This window comes from Cynocephalus volans, chromosome 2 (assembly GCF_027409185.1).
Source record: "Cynocephalus volans isolate mCynVol1 chromosome 2, mCynVol1.pri, whole genome shotgun sequence".
NCBI classification, from domain to species: Eukaryota; Metazoa; Chordata; class Mammalia; order Dermoptera; family Cynocephalidae; genus Cynocephalus; species Cynocephalus volans.
The window spans coordinates 231,676,103-231,691,400 of NC_084461.1; the positions used below are offsets into that span (position 1 = coordinate 231,676,103).

The window sequence follows — 15,298 nt, forward strand, 5'->3', positions numbered from 1 at the left end:
TTACTACAATCACAAAAGTACATTCATAAGATGAGAGCCCCTTAAGGGCAGGGACCATGCCTGATTACTCACCACAGGCTCAGTTTCTAGTTCACAGAAAATGCTGTAAATGTATGTGAAGAACTGAATATGCAGAATTTAAAAAAAAATTAAAAATGCATGCCTTATAACCCAGTCCAAACACGGTTTGTTTCCCCCAGTGTTTTCTTCATACTTAAAATGCAGCTCTTCCAGAGGCTGCACAAAGGGTAGGATCTCCCTGGGGCAAAAACTTAGAATAGACTGAATGTTACAACCCTCTCTGGGAAAATCACATCAGTAGCGCAATATACATTTTACTAGTCAAATTTCAAAAATATTTCCAACAGTCTATTATGATTACAATGGCTGTGGGTACGCCCAAGCACTGCACTAACTGGAGTTCCTCTTCAGCCCCACATTTCTTGGGGATGGACATTCTGGGGGGAAATTTCTCAGGAAAACTAGGAGATCTTGGGCTAAAATAGTCTCAACAGCATCCATCATTTATCCCTCAAATAAGACCTACCTTACCATCACTCAGCCCTTTAGTAGAACTGTGTCTACTAGAAGGAAATCTGCATAGGATAAGTCTTGCTCTGGGTGGGGGTGTGTGGTACTGAGAGTGATGTAGGGACCAGCTATTCCTATTTGGCATGGAAGGCCTTGGAGTATGTTGATATTCATTAAACAATTCTCCATCTACTAGAGCACCACATGTAGAGGAACCCTAAGCTCTCCTGACACACAGAGTTCCTGAACATCTCCAAAAGTCAATAACATTTTTTGCAGTTTTCAGCCCAACAACTACTTGGTGATAAATACAACTTTGTTTGTTGTCATAGAGTATAAGGATGAATCAAATTCTTTAATATCAAGAGCTGAAAGTCACAGGTGTGTGTGTGTGTGTGTGTGTGTGTGTGTGTGTGTCTGTCTGTCTGTCTGTCTGTCTGGGGGTGGAAGGACTTGGTAGGAAGAGTGAATACACACAAAATCTTATGGTATACTGACTTAGAAAAGCAACGTTATAAATATGAGTGAAACTTTTGGAATTCATCTATGCTGCAATCATTTCATCCACTCATTCATTCTATAGCTAATTATTAAACACTCACTTCGTGCCAACACTGTGCTAGTTTAAAACCCCCTGTGCTTTCTGCCCTCAGGGAAGGAGGCACATGGTCCTGTCAGTGAGAATGATACCTAAGCAGATAATTGGAGTTTGATGAGTCAATGTTAAGGTAAAATTATCAATAATTATCAATAATTTGAGCATAGGGAAGGAAGTGACTTCATTAGCCTAGGATAGAGAGGAAATTTTCTCAGGGTGCAGAGATTAAGCTGGGCCATGAACAAATGAGCAGGGTGAAAACGACGGCCTGCAACAGTGAATGGAATGGCTTGATATCACAAGTAAGAGCTTAGTCTGAGAAATGCGGATAATTAGAGCAAGGATTTTACTCCCAATTTAAGTGTCTGAGCGACGATGTCTGAAGATGCATATTAGAGTTAGGTAGGTTAAGACCAGATGGTGATGTAGCTTGAATGTAGAATGAACTTGTTTTGTACTCAGTGGAAACCTTCACCCAGTGTGGTGAAAATGAGACTTTTTAGTAAATTCATGCTGGTGGTCATCTGAAGAATGAAGTAAAGAGACTCAAATCAGTGAAACACGTACAGAAGTGCAGAAGTGATTTGACTGGCCTGACACAGAGAGGAGGAGAGAAAGACCTGGGCCTCAGGTACCTGCTTAGGATATAGAATCAGTAAGTCTTGGTGTGTGAATGTTATGGCAGGTGGAGAGGAGAGAGGAATCCAAAACATGTCCACACTTTTAGCTGGAGAAACTACTTCAATGCCTACACCCAGCAAGCCAGGGACACAACAGGAGGAAGGCAATGAATGAGAAAAACAATCCCATTTTAGACGTGGTGAGATAACTAAGAAGCATGCCCATTATACCCTTTTTTAGATGAATCCAGAATAGTAATGACAAACTAATATCCTGCTGTCAATAAAACTCAAAGCTATGTCTTATTTGTCCACACAGGAAAAACAGGCAAGTAAAGTAGATAATTGTGAATGCCTTTAGGGAAGGATGCACATTCCCAATACTTTGCTATCCTACTGTTTCATTCAAATGTTTAGGTTGTTAAGTGTGCTTAGGCTGGCCACCCCTGGTTAACACCCAGCATGTATCTAGAAGACACGTACACAGTTTGGGAGTCATCTGCCAAGGCAGATCAAATAATGGAAGTCAATTATGAAACTCTGGGAGAGTTTATAGGGTGGCAAAGAAAATTGGCCAGAGCACAGCCTCTATGAAGTATAGGCTAAAGAAAAGAAGGAACTTAGAACTTCCAAGTGTGTTGTGCGTTGGAGTTAGATAAAGGGTATTAATTATCATGTCAACTGTCTCCGAAGAATAGCTTTTGAAACTAAATTAAACCCTTTTTTCTTCTTAAATATTTGATCAGCCTATGTATTACATTTATTATTTCACATGTTACATGCACTCAGATCACTGCTTATGCAAATCCATCTTTGTTGGTTTTGCATTAAGTGATTTTACAAAGAATCTAGTAATAACTTCATTGAAGGATTTGACCTATAGCACTCTTCCCTTTGGAAGAGAAGATGGACTAAGATTCATGAAAACAGAGCTAATCTTCTAATTGTTTTTTATATGCTTTTAACAATACATTTTCAACAAAAACTTTTCTGTTTCCATGGTCTGAACATGGCTTGGGGCATTTGCACCTGTTTTTCCTCCTGCACCTGTTTTCCTTCTGCCGTGGAAACCGTAGGCTGGTGCCTTCTCCTTGGCTCTGTCCAGCCCACCCTAAAAAAGAAGCCTCTTCCTTCCCCTTCCCGCTTCTACCTTATTATTTTCTATCAGTGCCTCTTCACTGCAGCACCAGTCACAAGTTAAATGGTATATTTGCTGTTTGTCAATCATTTCTCTCATCCCCCAAACTGCAGCTCATGAATTTTCTGAACTTCTTCTGGAATGAACATGTTAATTTATTAGGCGAAATGGGAAGCAACATAGTGATATTCTGTCATTTCTTATTTTATTTATTAGCTGGAATACTTTTACATAGAGAAGAGTACATTGATTCTTTTTGCTTATCAGTTTTCAAGACAACACATGTGTTTTCTCTTACCCTCCAAAGGTGACCAATTCACCTTTAACATTTCTTCATCATGAAACCACCATGGATGGAGTCTGTGTTTATACCATCATAGTGATGTGCCAGAGGTTGCTGATAACTGGTCCAGGTCAAGAACATGAAGCCAGAGCACACATATCATCTCTCTCTTGAAGCCTCCCTTAGTTCTTCCCGTCAGAATCACAGCTGCTCCCTTCACATTGTATACATACTTCTATTGACATTTGTTGGAATAATACAAAGTGGTGGTTAAGAACATGAGCTCTATTAGAAACTGAGAAAACTGAGTTTAATCTTGATTTGCCACTTAAAAACTGTGAGTTCTTGGCCATGTTGCTAAAGTTCTTGGAATCTTGGTTTCCTACCTGAAAAATGGTTCTTAAAATAATTGATGATATAATTGGTCTAAATCACATGTCAAGTGCATGACATTATATGCTCTCAAAAATGTTAATCAACACTATTACAATTATTCACATGTATAGCACTGCAATGTATTACGAACTCCTTAAAGGCAAAATATATAATTACAATATAGGTGTCCAGTAATTATTTATTACATGAATGACAACTCAATTTCCCCAGACTGGGGGTTTCACCCTAGGCTACTCATCACTTGTAAAAATGATATGTCAAGTGAGATATCATGGTGGGTGGCAACACCTAAGAGCACCCACTGGACCCTAACATCACAGAAGTTGTCCCGTGGTGCTCTCTCTCTCTTTTTTCTTACTCCTTTTGGGTCTACAAATATGCTGTTTAAGACTCAGGCTGCGGTCTATAAGACTTTCTTCTCCAAGTATTATATTCAAATCTAAAAGTCAGGGAGATATGTAAAAGTAAAAGAAATTCCAACACTATCTATTGAAAGCTCCACAGATGACCACTTATTCTAGTGGCTTGTCTCCCTCTAAGGAAAGACACACACTGAGCCCAATTACACCAATTTCTTGTTCAGTCTAGTACATCCAAAACCAGCTGGAAGGAACAGCTCTGTTAGATGTTACTTCCAAGGAACTTCTATGCACATACTTCTGAGATGTGTCTCATGCCTCTGAAATGTGACTCATTTCACAGGAAAGTCACATAGAAATAAGGTCTTTGATACTCAGTGGTCCACATCTGAAGCCTTTACTTTCTGTTTTTGATATAATGATTTCTGGCTATTAAATTTAGTAATCTGAAAACTCTATTTTTTTCCCACTGATAACATTGAGCTTTAAAACTGAAGCAAACCCAGAAGACCATAAAGACCACGCTACACCATCCTTCCAACTCCTCTCTCAACTCCAGCCACCTGGGTGTTTCCTCAGTTGCTCAAATGTACCATAATGTTTCTTGAATCTAGTCCTTTACCAATGTCATTGCTCCTATCTGGACCTCCCTGTTTCTACTTCATATTTATCATTTACCTAGTTAACTTTTATTGATACTCGAGATCCCAGTTACATGTATTTTTCTGTGACTGCATCCTTAACTACTGAGGCCAGGCCATAGCAACTTCCACCAGTCCTGGAAAACCCATATTAGACACTGTAATTATATTCACCGGCACGACTGACAATGTCTATCACTTTTATGCCTCTCTTATCTGCCAGCTCCATAATGCTGAGACTAACTCTTATTTCACTTGTGGCTCTTAGCACTGTCTCTAGCACAGTCAGCATCAATAAATATTTATTGAATGAATATCAAATGAAAATGTACCAAGCAGTCAGAGGGAAAGGTACTTCACACACGTCAATCCTTTATTAATGCTAGACAAAGGACTAGGTTAGTGAGTGTAAACACACATTATCTCCTAACATTCTCAATTTGATCTCATTGCTACCTTTTTACAAGCGCAGAAACTAGAACTCAAAGAAGTGAATCATTCAAACTAGATTCTCCAGCTCAGGAGAGAGAATAACATTGTAAGGGACGAGAACCACTACTTTGATGCCAGGCATTCTTGACTAACCCTTGCAAATATGCTCAAGGTTTAGTGAGAGAGCTTCTGGGAGACGTATGGTCAGTCTTGACTGCTGACTGTGTGTGGTTCTGACAGAAGGTGAAGCATTTCCTTTTCCCGAGAATTATCAAAACAATTTAGTTATTTTCCTTACTTTCGCCTTACTTATTTTTTCCCTTCTTTTCAAGTTACAAATACACCACACTTGGTTTTCCTCGTCTACCATCCAATTTCATCTCTCTCCTTGATCAAGAGTGACTGAGATCATCTTCCAACTCTTGTACCACAGCATTGTCTCATCACTGTACAGACCTGCTCACGGTTTCTGCAAAACCAGCAGAGTGAATGAACTGGCCTCTTATGCGAAGGACTGACAGTTAGAAGATTTTTTTTTACACGTGTGAAAATAGAGTTGCGGACAGGTTAAGTGACTCTCAATTTCACAGAAATAGTAACCAGTAGGCCCTGGATTTGAAACTACACTTCTGACACCAAATCCAGTGTTGTTTCTACTACAGCCCAATTGACTAAAATATCACCTCCCTCAACCACAGGTTCTATTACTTCCATCTGAGTACAGATATACAGATGGAATTTATACTTCAATGAGATAAACTTCATGTAACTTATTCTTTGGTTTTCAAAGTTAACATTTATTTCTCTTACTTATGCCAGCCAAGTATTCTTGTTGTGGCCCTTATTTCTTGGTCTCCAGCAAAATAATCAGTGTCCAGATAAAAATATTACTTCTGAGCGTCTACAAAATTACTCCAGGATTTAAACCTAGCTAAGAAAGAAGGATTAACTGCTAATCTGCTGTGACTAAGGAAATTCCACAAATTTATAAATCTAGAGGGATTTGTTCTGCATTTATATGACCTGAAGTCACATTCCTTTCTGGGAAGAAATCCAGAATATGTGTACATTTTCTAAGTTTAAACTGAGTCAGCAAACAATTTAGTATAGTCAGCAATGACCACAGTAAACAATAAAACTGCCATTTTAATCACCCTTGAAATTTAAAATACATTTGCAACAGAGGCTAAATAATGTGAGAGAGATAGTATGAAAAAGCAAAGTGCTTATTGTAAGCTAATGCATATCTTGTCTTAAGTCTTTGGCATATTAATGCAGATGCAAGGATTACAATCATTTGCCAAGGGACCAATCTTCTTGAAGCCACCTGGATTGCAGGTAAATTGATTGCATTGGTTCAAAGCTGATCCAGGCATTCAGGAAAAAGGTACCATTTCCCCAAGAGTTCCATAAAGTTGTTTTTAAGCAAAGTTACAGATAAAAATATTGGCCATATATAATTGCCTCTGAATTCCAATTATTGTAATGATCATGTTTCACACCAAAATCTCTCTTAAACACAACAAGCATAAATATAAACCAAAATAAAACAGAAAGGGGGAATTAAGGAAGTAAAAAACTGTTATTAATAAAGAAAAGAAGAATCACTGAGCCCTCCCACTTGCTGGGCCTGGCGCCGGGCTTTCTGGAGCCTGAGGACCGGCCTCCGCTCCCACTCCCTCCGCGGTTCTCTGGCGGGGCTGGTGGCGGGGGGCGTCCTGGGCCAGTGTCGGGAGGGCAAGGAAGTACGGGCGGGCTGACTGTCACTCCACCATACCCTGGACTCCGGCCCCAGGTAAACTCCTTGTTACTGGGAGGCAGATACCATCTCTGCGGCCACCAGTTTGGAAAAAAGCCTAACGAATTTCTGGTTGGGAATAGTGTGGTAGGAGAGTTCCCAGGTCCGCTTGAACCTGCCGGAGACCAGGGTGCAGGTGGGCGCTAGACTTGGTTTATACTGGGGGGATACAAAGGTGAACAAGACCCGAGAAAGATCTACATAGTGCTACAAAGGCACCCAGAGAGACCGGTCGTCTGTGCCCAGCAGAAACGTGGTAGACTTCCTGGGCCAGGCGGTGCCGAGCAGGGTCTTGAAAGCCCAGCTGATAGACGAGGGGTGTAGAAGACACGCCCCAGCCCAGCACTGTACGCACAGAGTGGGGAGACGTGCGGCCAGGGAGGCGGAGACTCGACAGAAACCACACACCTGGTGGGGTCGCCACTGCACGATCTAACAGCCTGGGCCAGAGCACACGGAACAGGGAGAAGTCCTGCAGAGGAAGTGAAATCTCAACAGAGATCACACACCCTGTGGTACGTGATCCACCAGCCCAGCAGAGTCCAAGCTGACCAGAAAGGTGGCTCCCCGGAGAAGCCCAAGACCCGAGGCAACCACACACACAAGACACTAGAGGCCAACTGAGCAGTCACGGCGGGAGCCATACCAAATTGGCAACCACAGCAACATCCTAGTTAGTCATTAGTCTTAAACCGGTGGACTGTGAAACCCCCTGCCACAATGAATAAACACCAAAAAAAAGACACCAGAAATACAAAAAATCAAGAAAGTACACCACCAAAAGTTAATAAATCTCATACTCTAGATCCTATAGAACAAGAAGCCCTTGAAATAACTGACAAGGAATTTCGAGTGATAATTCTAAGGAAACTGAATGAGATACAAGAAAACTCAGCTAGACATCATGATGAAATGAGGAAAAGTATACAGGATCTGAAAGAGGAAATATACAAGGAAATCAATGTCCTGAAAAAAATGTAGCAGAACTTGCTGAACTGAAGAAGTTATTCAGCGAAATAAAAAACACAACGGAGAGTTTAACCAGCAGGCTTGTCGAAGTTGAAGAGAGAACCTCTGAACTTGAAGATGGGCTGTTTGAAATAACACAAGCAGACAAAAAGAAAGAAAAAAGAATCAAGGACATGGAAGAAAATCTGAGAGAGATATCAGACAACCTCAAGCGCTCAAATATCCGAGTCATGGGTATTCCAGAAGGGGAGGAAAATGGAGATTCCATTGAAAACATATTCAACAAAATAGTGGCAGAAAACTTCCCAGGTATAGGAAAAATCACTGATCTTCAGATCCAGGAAGCTCAACGATCTCCAAACGTATTCAACCCAAAAAGGCCTTCTCCAAGACATGTCATAGTCAAATTGGCAAAACTCAGAGACAAAGAGAGAATCTTAAAAGCTGCAAGAGAGAAGCATCAAATCACCTATAAGGGAGCCCCAATCAGGCTAACATCAGACTTTTCATCACAAACCCTAAAAGCTAGAAAGGAATGGGATGATATTTTCAAAATACTAAAAGACAAAGATTGCCAGCCAAGAATACTCTACCCTGCAAGGCTATCCTTCCGAAATGAGGGGCAAATAGTATATTTCTCAGACAAACAAAAACTGCGGGAGTTCACTACCACAAGACCACCCTTACAAGAAATCCTCAAGGGAGTACTGGGTTTGGTTCCTGAAAAATAACTACCACTGCCATAAAAACCCAAGAAAAATCAAAACCCGCTAGTACAATAAAAATGGCATTCATGAAGAGAAAACAAGCTTACAAAAACACTATCTACAACCTAAGGAACCAACAAACAAAGAAACCAAACAGTAAATCAGAAAGCAAGGAACAAAAGACACCTAAGACAACCAAACAACCAATAAAATGCTAGGAATAAATCAACACCTTTCAATAACAACTCTTAATGTTAAAGGCTTAAATTCCCCAATTAAAAGACACAGACTGGCTGACTGGATCAAAAAGCAGGACCCAACTATATGCTGCCTACAAGAGACCCACCTCACCCATAAAGATTCACACAGACTAAGAGTGAAAGGATGGAAAAAGATTTACCATGCAAACAGAAAAGAAAAACGAGCTGGAGTAGCTATTCTTATATCTGACAAAATAGACTTTAAACTAAAAGCCATAAAAAGAGACAATGAGGGACACTACTTAATGATAAAAGGACCGATCCATCAAGAAGACATAACAATCATAAATATGTACGCACCCAATGTTGGAGCAGCCAGATTTATAAAACAAACTCTATTAGACCTAAAGAAGGAAATAGACACTAATTCCATAATAGCAGGGGACCTGAACACCCCACTGTCAATATTAGACAGATCATCTAGGCAAAGAATCAGTAGAGAAACACAAGATCTAAACAAGACTCTAGGCCAATTGGAATTGGCAGATATCTACAGAACATTCCACCCAACAACCTCAGAATATTCATTTTTCTCATCAGCACATGGATCATTCTCCAGGATAGATCACATATTAGGTCACAAATCAAGTCTCAATAAATTCAAAAAAATTGGAATTATCCCATGTATCTTCTCAGACCACAATGGATTAAAACTAGAAATTAATAACAAACGAAACTCTGGAAACTATACAAACACATGGAAATTAAACAGCATTCTACTTAATGACATATGGGTCCAAGAAGAAATCAAGCAGGAAATCAAAAAATTTATTGAAACTAATGAAAACAATGATACATCATACCAAAACCTGTAGGATACTGCAAAAGCAGTATTGAGGGGAAAATTTATTGCATTAAACGCTCACTTCAGAAGAATAGAAAGATGGCAAGTGAACAAACTAACACTTCACCTTAAAGAACTAGAAAAACAAGAACAATCCAAACCTAAAGTTAGCAGACGGAAAGAAATCATTAAGATCAGAGCAGAACTGAATGAAATTGAAAACCAAAAAACAATTCAAAAGATCAACGAATCAAAAAGTTGGTTTTTTGAAAAGATAAATAAAATTGACAAACCATTAGCATGGCTAACAAAAAAAAGAAGAGAGAAGACTCAAATAACAAAAATTAGAAATGAAAAAAGCGAGATTACAACTGATTCATCTGAAAGACAAGGAATCATTCGAGACTACTATAAACAACTATACGCCAACAAATTTGAAAATCTGGAGGAAATGGATAAATTTCTGGACACACACAAGCTCCCAAAACTGAACCGTGAAGACGTAGAAAATTTGAACAGACCAATAAGAATAAAGGAGATTGAAGCTGCTATCAGAAGGCTCCCAACAAAGAAAAGCCCAGGACCAGATGGATTCACAGCAGAATTTTACCAAACATTCAAACAGGAATTGACACCGATTCTTTACAAACTATTCCAAAAGATTGAAACGGACGCAAATTTCCCAAACTCATTCTATGAAGCAAACATCATCCTGATACCAAAACCAGGTAAAGATATAAACAAAAAAGAAAACTACAGGCCAATATCCTTGATGAATATAGATGCAAAAATCCTCACTAAATTACTAGCAAACAGAATACAGCAACACATACGTAAAATTATTCATCACGATCAAGTGGGATTCATCCCAGGGATGCAAGGTTGGCTCAACATGCGCAAATCAATAAATGTGATACACCATATTAATAAACTCAAACACAAGGACCATATGATCATCTCTATAGATGTTGAAAAAGCATTTGATAAAGTTCAGCACTCATTCATGACAAAGACCCTCTATAAGTTAGGTATAGAGGGAAAGTATCTCAACATAATTAAAGCCATATATGCCAAACCCACAGCCAATATCATCCTGAATGGGGAAAAGCTGAAAGCTTTTCCTTTAAGAACAGGAACTAGACAAGGATGCCCACTCTCACCACTCCTATTCAACATAGTGTTGGAAGTACTAGCCAGAGCAATCAGAGAAGAGAAGGAAATAAAGGGCATTCAGATTGGAAAAGATGAAGTCAAACTGTCCCTGTTTGCAGATGACATGATCCTATATATCGAACAGCCTAAAACCTCTACAAAAAAACTGTTGGAATTGATAAATGATTTCAGCACAGTAGCAGGATACAAAATCAACACACAAAAATCAGTAGCATTTCTTTTCTCCAATAGTGAACATGCAGAAAGAGAAATCAAGAAAGCCTGCCCATTTACAATAGCCACCAAAAAAATAAAATACTTAGGAATTGAGTTAACCAAGGAGGTGAAAAAATCTCTAAAATGAGAACTACAAACCACTGCTGAGAGAAATTAGAGACGATACAAGAAGATGGAAAGATATCCCATGCTCTTGGATTGGAAGAATCAACATAGTGAAAATGTCCATACTCCCCAAAGTGATATACAAATTCAATGCAATCCCCATCAAAATTCCAAAGACATTTTTCTCAGAAACGGAAAAAACTATCCAGTCATTTATATGGAACAATAAAAGACCACGCATAGCCAAAGCAATGCTGAGCAAAAAAAAATAAAGCTAGAGGCATAACACTACCTGACTTTAAGCTATACTACAAAGCTATAATAACCAAAACAGTATGCTACTGGCATAAAAACAGACACACTGACCAATGGAATAGAATAGAGAATCCAGAAATCAACCCACACACTTACTGTCAGCTGATCTTTGACAAAGGCACCAAGCCTATTCAGTGGCGAAGGGACTGCCTCTTCAGCAAATGGTGCTGGGATAACTGGATATCCATATGCAGGAGAATGAAACTAGATCCAAACCTCTCGCCGTATACTAAAATCAACTCAAAATGGATTAAGGATTTAAATATACACCCTGAAACAATAAAACTTCTTAAAGAAAACATAGGAGAAACACTTCAGGAAATAGGACTGGGCACAGACTTCATGAATACGACCCCAAAAGCACGGGCAACCAAAGGAAAAATAAACAAATGGGATTATATCAAACTAAAAAGCTTCTGCACAGCAAAAGAAACAATTAAAAGAGTTAAAAGACAACCAACAGAGTGGGAGAAAATATTTGCAAAATATGTATCTGACAAAGGATTAATATCCAGAATATATAAGGAACTCAAACAACTGTACAAGAAGAAAACAAGCAACCCAATTAAAAAATGGGCAAAAGAGCTAAGTAGGCATTTCTCTAAGGAAGATATACAAATGGCCAACAGACATATGAAAAAATGCTCAACATCACTCAGCATCCGGGAAATGCAAATCAAAACACATTGAGATACCATCTAACCCCAGTTAGGATGGCTAAAATCCAAAAGACTATGAACGATAAATGCTGGCGAGGTTGCGGAGAAAAAGGAACTCTCATACATTGTTGGTGGGACTGCAAAATGGTGCAGCCTCTATGGAAAATGGTATGGAGGTTCCTCAAACAATTGCAGATAGATCTACCATACGACCCAGCTATCCCACTGTTGGGAATATACCCAGAGGAATGGAAATCATCAAGTCGAAGGTATACCTGTTCCCCAATGTTCATCACAGCACTCTTTACAATAGCCAAGAGTTGGAATCAGCCCAAATGCCCATCATCGGATGAGTGGATACGGAAAATGTAGTACATCTACACAATGGAATACTACTCAGCTATAAAAACGAATGAAATACTGCCATTTGCAACAACATGGATGGACCTTGAGAGAATTATATTAAGTGAAACAAGTCAGGCACAGAAAGAGAAATACCACATGTTCTCACTTATTGGTGGGAGCTAAAAATTAATATATAAATTCATACACACACACACACACACACACACACAAACCGGGGGGGGGGGAGAAGATATAACAATCACAATTATTTGAAGTTGATATGACAAGGAAACAGAAAGGACATTGTTGGGGGGGAGGGGGGAGGGAGAAGGGAGGGAGGTTTTGGTGATGGGGAGCAATAATCAGCCACAATGTATATCGACAAAATAAAATTTAAAAAAATTAAAAAAAATAAAATAAAATAAAAAAATAAAGAAAAGAAAACAGTAATATATCATAAAATAAATAAAACTTATAAAAATTACAAAATAGGCAAACTCCAAGGCACGCTGATTTAAAAAAAATGAGAGAAACAAAAAATGCACATTATATATGATAAATGACATGTACTAGGTATACAGAAATTTATAAAAATTACAAAAATATATTATGGGGAAATTTGATTGCAAAAATAATGAAAAGTCTAGGAGATGATTTCCAACAGTATATAATGTTCCAAAATTGACTATCAAAGGTAGAGAACCTGAACAGTCCAATAATGATAGAAAAGATGGCAAAGATACTTTGTGATTACAAGGTGACCTGAGGCCCACATGGATTTCCTGATATGTTTTACTAACTTCAATATAAGAAATTATAACTATTTTATGTAAATAATATCCAACAACTGAATAATATGCAAAATTCTGAAACTTATTTTATAAAACCTAAAAACAAAACAAAACATAATAACAATAAAAACCTATTAGTAGACAAACTTAACAAACATAATAGAAAAAGAACGCTAAATATCAGTTACCTGTATACATGGATACAAAACTCAAAGTGAAATAGTGAAGTGAATCCAGTAGGGCTTGACAAGAAAAAAACACCATAACCAAATATACCTTACTCCAAGAACACAAGAGTAATTCAACCTTACAAAGCCTAAAGACGTAATTCATTAATTAACTAATTAGTTAAACATGTTAAATGAGAACAACCAATAAGTTATTGATAAAATTAATGTTTACTCCTAATTAAAAGAGTAAACTAGGATTTATCAGGATTTATCACTGAAATCAGGATTTATCGCTTTCAATTATTATTAAGAATTGTTATAAGAATTTAAACTAATAAAATAGGATGATTAAATTTAACAATAAGTATAAATATCCCAAAAGAAGAATGAAAGTAAACTTTACTTTCAGATATTATGATGACATGTAGGCAGTCCCTGATATGATGGTTCAACTTACAATTTTTTAATTTTACAATGGTTCATTAGTGATGTGTATTTAGTAGAAAATATACTTCAAGTACTCATAAAATCATTCTGTTTTTTGCTTTCAGTACAATATTCAATAAATTACATGAGATAGTCAAAACTATATTATAAAATAGGCTTTGTGTTAGTTGATTTTATCCAACTGTAGCCTAATGAAAGTTTTCTAAGATGTTTAAGGTAGGCTAGGCTAAGCTATGATGTTTGGCAGGTAAAGTGTATTAAATGCATTTTTGATTTATGATATTTTCAACTTATAATGGGTTTATCAGGATGTAACCCCATCATAAGTCAAGGAGCATCTGTACTTAAAAGAACCTATACATTATCAGACAATTAAAAAGTTACTAGGGGAATTTGATGAGATTTGTAAATTACATATATTGGGGGGAAATTTTCATTTTTAATAATGGTCCCCTTCTGAAAAGAAAATATGGAAGAATCCATTTAATAAGAAAGTTGAGGAACATAATTTTTAAAAAGCTATAAAATTCATTGAAGAACATATAATAGAAACGCAAGCAAATAGAAAATATCCCACATTCCTGAATGAGACATCATATTATCATAAATTAATTACTTACCCCAATTAATATATAAATGTAATGCAATTTCAAATAAAATCTTAAGAAAAATTCAAGAAATGACTTTGGCATGATATGGAATAACAAACACCTGAGAGCAAGTAAAGGAAACTAGAATATGTCACCCTAAAATATGCCTCTGTGATGTGAATATTTTTGAACTAAAGACAATTAAGAAAGTAAATGGAGGAAGAATATTTTCTACCTAAAGGCAGGATATGAATTCTATTTTACTCTGATAAGAGACAACTGTTATCAGCTCATACATGTCATCAGCAGAAAATACAGACAAACCTTACTTCATTAGTTTCGTCTTATATATTTACCTTCCCACAGTTCCCCACCTCTGGAACCTTAAAACTGCTTTCCTTTGTCATATAGAGTCTCTAAAATTATTTTTACTTGTTGTTTTTTTTTTTTTTTTTTGTCGTTTTTTCGTGACCGGCACTCAGCCAGTGAGTGCACTGGTCATTCCCATATAGGATCCGAACCCGGAGCGGGAGCATCGCTGCGCTCCCAGCGCAGAACTCTACCGAGTGCGCCACGGGCTCGGCCCTTATTTTTACCTGTTGAACATGCTATATAAGCCAGAGATCTAAGCCATTGCTTTGAGTTACCTTTCATTAAGGTTTCTCCCGTGTGATGTGCACTGCACGTTAATAAACTTGCTTGTTTTTTTCTCTTGTTAATCTGTCTTTTGTTCCAAATGTTTGTTCAAACTTCAAACTTATAAGGATTAAGGAAAAATATATTTCCCCTACACAGGCATGACAATTTTGAGAAAGAAGAAAAAAAAGAGGCATTCTCTCTTTCTGGATTTAAAACATTAAAAAGCTACTGCCATCAAATAGTATATTGACATAGGATTGGACAAATAAGCCTTAGAAAATACATAAAAATATCCAAAATAAACACAAATGTGTAGTAGAACTTAATATATA

At 37.7% G+C, this 15,298-nt stretch overlaps 1 protein-coding gene across 4 annotated transcripts in view; it reads right to left on the bottom strand.

Annotated features, from left to right (window-relative positions):
* NRG3 (neuregulin 3) overlaps window positions 1-15,298 on the bottom strand; it is a 1,080,861-nt gene that overhangs the window by 562,126 nt on the left and 503,437 nt on the right. The window lies entirely within an intron of this gene.